Source organism: Beta vulgaris, chromosome 3 (assembly GCF_026745355.1).
Source record: "Beta vulgaris subsp. vulgaris cultivar EL10 chromosome 3, EL10.2, whole genome shotgun sequence".
Classification (NCBI taxonomy): domain Eukaryota; kingdom Viridiplantae; phylum Streptophyta; class Magnoliopsida; order Caryophyllales; family Amaranthaceae; genus Beta; species Beta vulgaris.
The window spans coordinates 39,443,214-39,456,043 of NC_079204.1; positions in this window are offsets into that span (position 1 = coordinate 39,443,214).

Here is a 12,830-nt window from a genome sequence, read left to right on the forward strand (position 1 = left end):
TGGTAAATGTTCAGTTTTTTTGTTTCATTTTTAGATCTGATTTTTTTATTTAATTTTTTTCATTTTCAGATCTGGGTAATGCCCAGTCGAGTGAGAAATCCAACTGGGTCAACTCCTTTTTCACTCGTTGATGGTTCTTCCTTTTTTCTGGGTTGATTTTGCTGGTGTTGAGGTTGCTTCGAAGAAGCAAGAACATCTCCATTTCTTCGAAAGCTTGAATTTTTGGAATTGGGTTTTGTTTGGAAGGTGAATATTGGGATGATTATTGTATAACAGTAATGGAAGAGACGGAGGTGGTGCAGTTAGAACGAATCGTTTTTTAATTATTATCAAGTTCTTTGTCTGCTAGATCTGGTTTTTTGTTTAGGTTCATTTTTTTAAATTTCGTCTTTTGTATCTGAATATATAATTTTGATAAATATTCATCTGTTCAGATTTTTTCGTTTCTTAATTTCATTATTTCACTTGTTTAATTATTATCACCTTTTTCTTAATATTTGTTAGATCTCTTTTTTTAGTATTATCAAGTTCTTTGTCTGCTAGATCTGGTTTTTTGTTTAGGTTCATTTTTTTTAATTATTGGCAATTTTTTTCCTCCAAAGCAGTACTAAAGCATTCATGCTTTGGTACTGGTTTTTTTTTATTTTTCCTATAATGTCATTTGCGTCGCACCGTATACAAGGTGCGACGCAAATAGGTAATATATTTGCGTCGTTCATCATACGACGCAATCATGTCTGGGTCATTTGCGTCGAGGCCTTTGGCGTCGCAGCCATGTCCGACGCAAATGGGCGCCTCAGATCCGACGCAAATCGCTATTTCTGTACTAGTGATCGATTTCAAAAAATATACTATATAATTTAAAGAGAAACAAATTAGAAAACTAGAAGAACAATATGATAGATTAACCTTCAAATTAATGTCCATAATTTAGCAGTTGCAAACCCATTATTGAGCCAATAGTTTCACCAGCTTCCCAAATCTATTTTAAATCAAAAACAGTTAAATAAGATCAAGGAAGCAAGGAGAGATGTCAGTGACTTTTTTTTTTTTGAGATGTCAGTGACTTAATGAGGCATGAAAGAAAGAGAGCTTATAATGGTAAAAAAGCCAACTAAAAATTGAAAATCAAATTTAACATCTTATGTAAAATTGTCTTCCACTAATTTAAAGATGAAAGATCAACTTGATTTGAATAAGAAATTGAATGAGAAGAACATTTTTTAAAGATAATAAAAAGGTTTGGGAACCGAAGAATTTTACAAAGGCTATTTAAAGTGAATGAAATTTTAGAACTTGGAAAGTGCAATATTGATATGCTCAGTAAAAGGCGAGAAGGCCGCTAACGATAAGTTTTCGCGTGAATACGGGGCACTTTGTAACTGATTACCCCCTCAACTCCCCCAACCCACCCCCTCAACCCCCACATCAAACCCTAAATCAAGAACAGAAAGGCCCAAAAAAGGGGGTTTTAGAGGCAAGTCGGCCAAATGATGTGCCTCTATAGCCAATTTTTTTTGTAGTGAACGGGACAAGGTCCTATGCAATCGAGACCTTATTATCGAGGAATGGAAGACCTCGAAGGCAAGTCTTGAGTTTGCAGCAGACATGGGCCTGGAGGCATTCGAGGTAGCTGCTCGAGAGGCCGTGGGGAGGCTTCAAGAGGCCTTCAGGAAGGTATACCCCCAGGCTGACTGGTCATCAGCCTAGGCGGAATATAATGCCTCCGTTGAAGCCGCCTTTCACGAGGGCGATGATTCTGACCCTGTACTCGAGGTGGATGACGCCATCGACATAGGGGATATTCTTGGAGAGGACGTCCAAGAGGTCGAAGACCCCTTGGCCGCTGGGGCGCCCGATGCTCAAGAAAAGGAGGTACACGAAGAGAACTCGAATGATCGAGAAGACTCGAGTGACAACTCTTCTTCTAAGAGCGGTGATGACGAGGTGGTGTCTGAGACCTCGGACAGTGATACCTCGAGCAGCTCTTCTTAGCTTTTGTATTTAACAACTCTTTTGCCTTTTTGTCTTGTGTGTACTTAGATGTTCCCTGCGTGGCCTTTAGGTTGCTGTTTTTGATAAAAATGAAGGTTCATTTTTAGCTGAGCCCTGAGTGGCTTTTAAGATGTATTTTTCCTTTAATGAAAATGAAGATTCATTTTTTTCTCATCTCCTTGTGCCTTGTTTTTCTATGTTCAGTCATTCGATGTCTTATGCTTGTCGAGACTTAAGAGCCTTTATGATCGAACCAGGAGACTAACGAATAATGCAAGCGTGAGGCCTTCTTCTGGGCCTTGACATATGGGAGCCCATTAGGGGCAAGCAATTAATGCCTTTTTGGGAAATTGTAATCAGTCCTGCCTATAAGCACGGACAATTAGCCCTGCAGATTTCATAACTTCATCCTATTTTCTTCTTTCTCTTCAAACTTGACTTTCAACTTCTTTCTTAACCTCAACCGACATGTCTCAACCCTTGATTACTGTCGAGGCCCTTCAAGCGGCCAAGCGTCGAAAGCTGGTCAAAGCCGGCTCCAGCTCGTCCTCGGGCTTGAGGGCATTCATGAGAGCCCCCTTGGTGAAAATCGAGACTGATACCTCCATCGAGGAGGGGAAACAGACTCCTCTCCTGGCTCCAAAAACTGAGCCAAAGGACGTTAAGGCTGAGGCCTCGGCGCTGGTTAAAGTCGAGGACCCCCCGCCCCTCCAGCCCCTACTACCTCGAGTGTCGCCGTAGTTGCGACGGCCTCAAAGAAGCAGTCCTAGCCTGAAGAGGCTATGAGGCTACCCTTCTCGGCCCTCTCGAGGATCGAAATGGTTGCGAGGTTTGACAAGGCCTCGGAGCACCTGATGACATAGCTGGATGAAAGGGCGTGCCTGACGCCTGACGGGTAGGAGGTCGAAGCCGTTATGGCGACCAGGACCGATGTATGGTGACCTTTGTTTTATGTTAATTAGAATGCTTTTAACTTTTGATGCTTACTAACATCTTTCTTTTATCAGCTATCGATCAGGGTGCTGGCCCTGGCTCGAAGGTCTACGCCTGGGATAGCCGCTGGGGCTGTCTCGGGGTAGATGTATTGGGATGAGAGGAATACTCTCGCAATCGATTACGCCTGGCCGAGATGTGACTCTCGAAGACCTAGGAGGTCATGGCCAAATCTCTCAAGGCCTTCGAGGAGAAGAAGGGAGGGCTCGAGCAGGCTGTCGAGGTCGCCATCTCGTAGAGGGAGTCGGCCAGCAAAAGGCATAGGGCGGTTGCCCAGGATTGTAAGAAGGCTGACCAGCGGGCCAAGAGGGCTCGAAAGACGACTGAGGAAGCCATTGCCAAGGCTAGGGACTGCCGGGAGGCCGTGCTCAAGGACTGGAAGGAGTCCAATGAGGGGAGGACCTTCCTCGAGGACGTCTCTCTGCAAGCCTCTAAGATAGGACAGACCGAGGCTCTCCGCAAGGTGCGGTTGGTCCTCGAGAGGCTTACCCCCGGTCTTAACTGGGCCGAAGTCGAGGAAGGTGTCAAGGGACTTTTCCAAGAGGAAGGGGCTGCTGAGGTAGGCCAGGCTGAGGACCAAGTCCCTCCCCCCGCCAATCTCGAGGGGTGAGCCGTGGCTCTTCTCCTTTTCTTCACGGCTTTCCTTTTTTCTTGTCTTCTTTCCAGGCTTTTCTTATGTCTCCTACTAGGGTTAACATTGGACCCTTAGGCTTTCTTGTTTTGTTTGAGTTTTTTCTTGAACTTGTATTGTAGCGAGTTCGATAGCTTTTACTATGATTAATGGAATAAAACTCGATTATTTGTTGCTCATTAGTGTGTCCTTTCGAGCTTATATGCCTTGTATTTTATTCTGTAATTAACGTTGTACCGAGTGACCTCGAGACCTTTTACTTTATGCTTGTTGTATACTAGCTGACTGAGCTCAAAGTTCTTTCCTTAACAAGTTTTCACAAAGGCGGCTGTTATAAATAATGTCCAAAAGACAAAGGCAAGTGACTTGCAATGTTTACAAAAATTGACATGCTTTACAGTGCCTTACAAAATGATTACAGAAGTGCCTATATCGTATGCCCCCAAGCTCAAGGTACAAACCCTTTGACATAAAACTTTCGAAGATTGTTCGCGTTCCACAGCCGGGGAAAGGGACGCCCCTCTTGGTCTTCGAGGCGGTAAGTGTCTGGGCGGACTATCGAGGTCACGCGATAAGGCCCTTCCCAGTTGGGCTGCAGTTTTCCCAAGCTAGGTTGTTGCCCGATGGATTCAAACTTCTGAAGTACCCAGTCATCGACCTGAAAAGGTCGCTGCTTGACTCGGCGGTTGAACAAGCGGGTGAGCTTAAGCTTGTAAGAGATAGCCTTAAGGAGGGCTATTCCTCGAGTCTCAGGAAGGAGATCGAGGTTAATCTTCTTTTCTTCGTCGTTGATGTCATGATCATAGCACGTGATCCGGGGTGATGGAATGCGCAACTCAACGGGTAGGACAGCTTCGCTTCCATACACTAAGTTGAAGGGCGAGTGGCCTGTTGCTTCTCGCACGGTTGTCCTGGTGGACCACAGGATTCCAGGTAGGTCATCGATCCACGAGCCCTTTGCTTCCTCGAGCATTGTTTTGAGCCCTTTAAAGACCACCTTGTTTGCCGTTTCTGCCTGTCCGTTAGTCTGAAGTCGACTAACGGCGGAAAACCTGGTTTCAATTCCAAACCTCGAACAATAGTCGCGCGTAGCGCCGCTGTTGAAATGCCATCTATTGTCTGATATAAGGACTCGAGGGGCCCCAAATCGAGTGATCGAGTGTTGCCAGATGAATTGTTGAACTTGCTTGTCAGTGATCGAGGCCAGAAGCGCCGCCTCGACCCATTTTGTGAAGTAATCGACCGCCACCAGCAAAAATCTCATCTGCACTGACGCTGGAGGGAAGGGTCCAAGGAGGTTCATACCCCACATGTCGAATGGCAAGGGAGCTTGGATGGTAGTTAAGGTGTTTGTAGCTTGATGAGGGAGGTTAGCATGCATTTGGCATTCCTTACACTTTCGAACCATGGCTGAGGCATCCTCTCTCATGGTGGGCCAGTAGTACCCTGCTCGAAGAGCCTTAGCTGCAATAGTTCGCGCCCCTTGGTGGCTCCCGCATGCCCCAAGATGCACCTCTCGAAGGAAGTAGTCCCCTTCTTGGGGGGTAAGGCAGCAGAGGAGGGGATGGGTGAACGACTTCTTGTATAACTGCCCTTCGTGATTGGCGAACCAACGAGCCCGCCTTCGAATTCGCTCTGCCTCGAGCTCATTTTCAAGGAGGACACCACCTCGGATGAATATTGTGATTTTGTCCATCCAAGTAGGACTTCTGTTGAGGGTGGTTACTCCCCTGTTAATGCTGGGCGCCTTCAAAACTTCCCACATGATGGGTCGAGGTGAGAGATCCTCTGTCGAACTCGCCAACCTTGACAAGGAGTCTGCTTGTTGGTTCTCAGATCGAGGGATGTGAGTTATGGTGAAGAGAGATAGGCTAGAAATTTCTCCCTTTACCTTCCTTAGATACATCTTCATACTATCTTCCTTTGCCTCGAACTCCCCTGTCACCTGTCTAACGATTAGTTAGGAATCAAAGTGGGCCTTAAGTTCTCGAGCGTCGGCCACTTTGCAAAGCTGGATAATAAGAGCAGTGCTTCATACTCGGCCTCGTTATTTGAGGCGACAAAGTCGAACATAACTGCATACTCAGTTATGTTGGCCTGCGGATCGAGAATCAGGAGCCCAGCCCCACACCCTACTTTGGATGACGACCCATCGACGAATAAGTTCCAAGATCCTTCTTCGGTAGGTTCGGGACAGGAGGTGCATTATGCGATGAAGTCGGCTAGAGCTTGTGCCTTTATTACACGCCGGGTCTCGAACTCTATACCGAAATCTGATATCTGGTTGTCCCAATCAGTCACCCTACTCGACTAATTCCTCCCTTCGATCACCTTCCGGATCGGTTGACTTGTAAGAACTTTGATAGGGTGAGCTTGGAAATTAAGGCTTGAGTTTCCGAGTCGCGAGAACCAGGGCATAGATCATCTTCTCGATTGGAGGGTACTTGGACTCTGTGCCCCGGAAGGCGTGGCTTATGAAATATACCGGGTGCTGGTTCTTCTCTCGCTCGGTCACGAGGACCGTGCTGAGGGCGTGTTCAGACACAGCCAGGTAAACGAAGAGCGTCTCTCCTGGTACAGGTACAGGTGAGACTAACTTCGGGAGACTTGCTAGATGGGTTTTGAGTTGTTGGAATGCTTCTTCTGCTGACGTATCCCATTCGAACGTCAACTGTTTTAGAGTTTGGAAGAAGTGGAGACTCTAGTCGGCAGATCGAGAAAGGAAATGCCCTAAGGCCGCCATACAGCCAGTTAGGCGTTGGACTTCTTTGACAGTTCGGGGACTTTTCATCTCAATAATGGCCTGAATTTTGTCGGGGTTGGCTTCGATCCCTCTTTCGTCGACAAGGAACCTAGGCATTTTCCTCCCTTTACGCCGAAGACACATTTCTTCGGATTCAGCTTCATGTTGTAGGCGCGCAGGGTGGATAGTGTTTCCCTAAGGTCAGAAGGATGGTCTCCCTCCTTCTTGCTTTTGACGATCATGTCGTCGACATATACCTCGACATTCCGTCCGATTTGTTTTTCGAACATCTTGTTCATGAAACGCTGGTAGGTGACCCCGGCATTTTTGAGATCGAAAGGCATTACCTTGTAACAATAAACCCCCGAGCTTGTGGTGAAAGCGGTATGGACTTGGTCTTCTGCGGCTATTGGGATCTGATGATATCCCGCATTAGCATCCATGAAGCTAAACAATGCATGGCCAGCTGTCGAGTCTACCAGCCTGCCAATCTTTGGTAGAGGGAAATAATCCTTTGGGCAGGCCTTGTTCAGGTCTGTGAAGTCGACGCACATCCTCCATGCTCCGGTTTGCTTTCGGACCAGGACCACATTAGCTTGCCACTCGGTATACTGGCATTCTCGAATAAACCCGGCGGCCAATAGTTTCTGTACCTCCTCGGAGGCCGCTGCACTTCTCTTGGCTCCTTGGTGCATGAGTTTTTGCTTGACCGGCTTATATCCTTCTCGAATTTTAAGCCGGTGGACCATAAGCTGAGGATCGATTCTGGGCATTTCATTGACGGTGTAGGCGAATACGTCCCGGAATTCCTTAATGACTTCGAGAATCCGAGCCCTTATTTCCTCGGGCACCTGCTTGCTAATCCGGACCATACGGCCCTTCTCACCATCGATGCATACTTCTTCATCCCTGTCCGCGGGTCAAGGTCTCTCGTACCTCTTGGGGTTCTCAGCTACGTAGAGTCCCATCACGGGAAGAGGCTCCCCAGGCTCTAGACACTTTCGTTTTCGAGTAATTTCTTCTTTCTTGTTTTTTAAACTATTGACGTAACACTCTCGGGCAGACTTTTGGTCGCCGAATAATCGAGCGACCTTCCCATCGTCCCCCTCGAACTGCAGCAGCAATTGGTACGTCGAGATGGCGGCCTTAACTTTGTTGAGTGTGGGCCGCCCTATGATGACGTTGTAAGGGAGATTGGTGTCCACCACCAGGTAGTCAACGACGACGTTACGACCTGCTCCCTTCTCTCCCATTCGAATGGGAAGCTTGACCGAGCCCAAGGGGTGAACAGATTGTCCACCTAATCCCACCAACGGCTGGTCGATAGGGGCAAGGTCCTTCTCTTGGTACTTCAGCTTCCTTGGACATTCCATAGTGATGATGTCGGCGGACCCGACCTACCCGCAGATTAGCTATCTTCATTTCGACGACCAAAGGGTCATCACGCGGGGTTTGTATGGGTCGATGGCTGTCTTTGAAGGTCATAGTTGGGCATACCGCTGATGAAGCCGCGTCGTTCCCGTTTTTCAGGGCATAGATATGCTTTTTCTGAGAGCGGCTGGTTAAGCCACCCGAGGCGAATCCTCCTGCTATGACGCTAACATAGCCTGCTGTTTCGTCACTTCGTGTCTGCTTTTCTTGGCGGGGCTCGATTTTCTTGTCCTTTGGATCTTTCAAGTACCGATTCAACTTCCTTTCACCGGCTAGCTTATCTAGCGCTCTCTTTAGTTCTCGGCAATCACGTGTTGTGTGACCACAGTCGTGATGGAACTCGCACCAAAGCCTTTTATCCCACTTCTTGACGAAAGTCCGTATGGGGTTAGGCTTTGGCAAGGGGTACTTTCCTTTGATGTCGAGGTAGATTTCTCTTTGATTCAAATTATATCGAGGGTCGTGCCCGTTGTCCTGCAACCGGGGTTTTTTATCTTTCTCTTTTTGAGGGACATCCCTGGGATTCTCCGCCCGAGGAGTGTACTCGTGCTTCCTCTTTTCGGAGCCGGGCTCCTCATGTGTTTTGCAGATGTCGGAGGCTTGAATGAATTTCTGAGCAAGGTTCATAGCTTCTGAGAACGATGAGGCTTCGCTCTCCGCGAGCTTGAGCTTGAATCTGCTCGAGGGGTATGACCCGGACATGAGCGCGGTGAACGCGACGCTGTCCTGGAGGTCGGAGACCTTTAGCGACTCTTCATTGAACCTTTTGATGTAATCGACTAGGTCCTCATCTCTCCGCTATGATCGACATGAGATGAATGATGGTTTTCCGATGTCTTTTACCGGCGATGAAATTCTGCTTGAAGTCTATTTCGAGAGTCGCAAAGCTCGATATACTTCCGGAGGGGAGCTCCGTGAACCAGGTCAGGGCCAACCCCTTCAAAGTGGTTGGGAAAAACTTACACCACGCAGCCTTGATGCTAGTTTGCACACTCATCTGAGCCTTAAATGCCGCCAGATGGTCAATGGGGTCTGTTGTTCCATCATAGTGGTCGATGGGGGGAATCTTTACCTTGCGAGGGGTGATGGCTCTCATAATATTATCCCCGAAGGGGGTTACGAACCCCAGATTACCTATCTGAGCTTCTGACTCGTGGCTGGACTCGGAGCTACTGGATGCTCATTCTCGATGACCCCACCGATGTCGGGGCTCCCTTTATTTTCGAGGCTCCCTCTGCTCCTGAGGTTCTTTCTCGCGAGGTTCCCTCTGTTCCCGGTTAGGGCTTGGAGGCATATCCCTTGCTTTCGATTGTGCCCGTTTTTCATTTAAGACTTCGCGGGCGTCGCGATTGCCATTTCTCAGGTGGCTCTCATTGATCACATGTCGCGCGTCCCCTCTTCTAGGGGCAACCTGAGCTGCCCTTCGAGATACTCGTGGTGAGCTCAGCGGATCGAGGGCTATGACTTGGGGCTGGTCGAGGTTCCTTTCCCGATTGTGACCAATAACCAGCCGAGGCACGGGAGGCAGAAGGGGTCTGTTCGAGCTTCCCTCCCCTCCAGCCTGTAAGTTTAATATCAGAGCGTGGAGGCCGCGCTCGAAATTGTCGCTGAGACGATCAGCGAGCTGCTGAAGATCCTGTTGAGTGACCGGATTAGGGCAGGTCTGCTCATATCGAGGGGGACTCGCCGGGGTTTGAGCTGTCCTGATACATATGGGATATGGTCATTTCTATGAGTCCTAGTTCTGTTAGGACATCTATGTAGTGTCCTAGTTCTGTTAAGAGACTATGTAGTTTAATTATTTTTAATTGCTTTAATTTAAGTATTTAAGTGATAAAGGAATCCTATTATATCTAGGAGTCTAATTTCTTGTCATTGAGTCTAATTAGGAGTCTTATATTTATGTTTATTTTAAAATACGCGTGTGAATTAGATAATAGGTGTGTGTTATAGATTAGTTTTAGTTTGTTATTTATCTTTATCCTTTAAGATAAAGATAGATAAGTTTGTTAGTAGATAAGTTTGTTAGTTATTTATGTTTATCCTTAAGATTTACTAGTTTTAATAGGTTTAGGAATCTTGTACTATAAATCAAGATTTTCGGCCATAATAATAAGTAGATTTTGAGTTTATGAATTAAAGTGTTAAGCTTGTTGTGCTTGCATAGAACTAAGAGTTCAAATATACGAACCGCAACTTTGTGTGATCTTGGAGCCGAGACTCACAAGAGAACCTCTTAAACTGCGATTTAAGAGCCTATCCCTTTTATTATTATTGTTGTTCGTCCATAAATTCATAAAAACCCAAAAAGAGTTCGAACTGCCAACAAAAATCACATCATGTCCTGGCTCGAGGCGCCCCTAGATTAATTACACTCGTGGCCTCTCGAGGGTGTATCTCCCCGAGGATGTGCTGGTGGCGAGACGAGAGGATAGGGCCTGCCGGGGGTTTTCCGCCGTCTTGTCAGCCACCTCATGAGATGGTGCTCTCGAATGATGAGAAGGGATGAGATTCCTTTGTCGTCTCCGGTTTCTTCGAGTGATGGCCATGGCTTTTAGTTCGATATCCTCACAGACGGCGCCAACCTGTTTTGGGTAAAAACTTGTATTATGTGGGATGGATGGAGATTAGGACTAATGAGGGCCAAATGCTCGAAGACTGCTGGGAGACCTGCACAAGACGAGAGTTAGACTACCCCAGGGGTGGATTCGGGATCACCCTCCGACGATCAAGTCAGTTGATATGTATTAATTGGGATCTGTCAAGTAGATTGTCTAGAAGTTATTACCTCAATAAATTGGGATCTGCCTCCTATTTACAGATGTTGGAATATGTGAAGAATATCCCTGCCATGCTGGCACAGAACTTAAGGTGGGTGCGTCCCACTGGAAGGTTGTCATGCTGGCAAGCAGCTTTGGGCATGTGGTGACCCATTGGGCAGTATTGGGCCCAAACAGTTGCCTTCTTAGAGAATGGCATGTATGTTATGTATCGAAACCTAAAGAGAGTTACGTTAATCTCAGGTCGTGCAGTAGAATGACTAACAACAGTAATGATTTAGCTTCTGCTATTCACCTATTGGCAGAAAAACTGATTCAAGAAAGAGCCGAGCGTCCGGATTCTGCTGGGGATATGTTTGAGAGACTAGCTAAAGTTAAGCAACCATACTTTAAAGGATAAGCTAATTCTACCTTCTTAGAGAGTTGGATTAGGGAATTTAAGAAAATTTTTGGGGCTTTGAACTGTCCTGAAGTTATGAAATTAGGTAAAGCTGTAATGTACCTAAAATATGAGGTTGATTTTTGGTGGAGAGAAAATGGGGCTAGACTGAGTGTTACTGAGGGAATTAATTGGGATTCCATTGTTACCGCCTTAAGAGGGAAGTTTTACCCTACTCTTATGAGGAAACAGAATACCCAGGAGTTTGTCAACCTTAGGATGGGGAGGATGGCCATCTCTGAGTACTATAGCAAGTTCATAGTACTGTTGAGGTTTACACCTGAGGTAGTAGCCATCGAGGAGTTAAAGGCTTAAAGGTTTGAGCAATGTTTGACTGAGGAAATCCAGCTAGGGTTAGGTGATGAAACTTTTTCATCTCTAGACATTGAGTATGGAAGATCCACCCATATTTATGGTCTTCGGTCGAGGTGTGATAAGAAGAATAAAGGATTTCAATGCTGGGAAAAATCAAGGGAATTTCAAGAAGAACGGGAATGGGAATGGGAATGGGAATGGGAATTTCCAAGGGAGAAATTTGTCAGAGCTATAAAAATAAGGGCTAGTCTAAGAGGGTTTACCATTGTAAGAAGTGTAGTAAGAACCACCCTGGCAGAGACTATAAGGGAGACCTAGTAACCTATAACTACTTCCAGAAAAAGGACCATAGGGAGTATGAGTGCTTTACCAAGCAAAAGAAAGAGCGAAATGGTAATGGGAGTGGTAACAGGATGAGGTATGGGTTCAACCATTCAGGAAATCAAGGTTATAAGCCTGTAGGTTCAGAGAACAACCAATGAAGCTACAGTAAGTCTGCTAGTGAGAACAACAACCAGAATAAGGCTCGGGGTAAATTATTCATGATTGTTTTTTGACGGTGCATCATGTTTCATTGTTGCAAAGCTCTAGGTCCTCACCATTGCATTCTACTAATTGGAATTCTTCTTCCCAAATTACAATTCTTGCCACCCTAAGAATTGACTCTAGCATTATTGCAAATCATAATGAACAATTAACATGCAACTAAAATTCCATAATAGATCAATCATAAAAATTCTAAAGGATGTCTACTATAGCAAGTAATTTGCCTCAAAAACACATTATTAGAACCTTCTAGGGATCCAAAACTTTTAACATAACATATAAACACAACATACCTATAAAAAGAAATACCCCTTCAAAGCAAATGTAGAAGATAGTTTCAAAATCATGCCCCGAAAAATTGAAGAAAAAACTAAAAAGATTGAAAAATGGGTCTTCAGAATCATCAACTTTGTTAGCCGTTTGTAGACACATAATTGTGTCTCCCCATTGAGTATCCAGTGATGAAACATATCGTCGTCCCAATTGGTCCAGTCTAAAGGCGGAGCAATCAAACGAGCTAAGCCTAATAGCTTTTCGAAAATATTAAGTCTATTTATCAAAGCAAAGCCCAATTTAAAGGCCCAATTAATTATTCCGGATAATTAGTTGTATTTTTAATATCTTAAGATTAATTATTCCTGCTAATTAATTTTAACAGATATATCAAAAATCAATTTTTTATTCCTAAAGATAGCTAATTTCGGATTACAGAGGATAATATTTTACCAAGAATCAAAAGAATCTTACAACGAGCAAAAAAAACGGTCAGATTAGCATTGCGTCCGACGCAACATATTGCGATGGCCCTGTACCTGTGTGTGTTATGCATGGTCGTGCGGACTGCACAAGCTGTTTCATAGACACCCACGGTTTATTATCTCTTCATTTCGTTTTCAGATGCCTTTGCCTATTTAAATTGTTGACTTATTCGAATGATTTTCTTCACGCCTTCATACC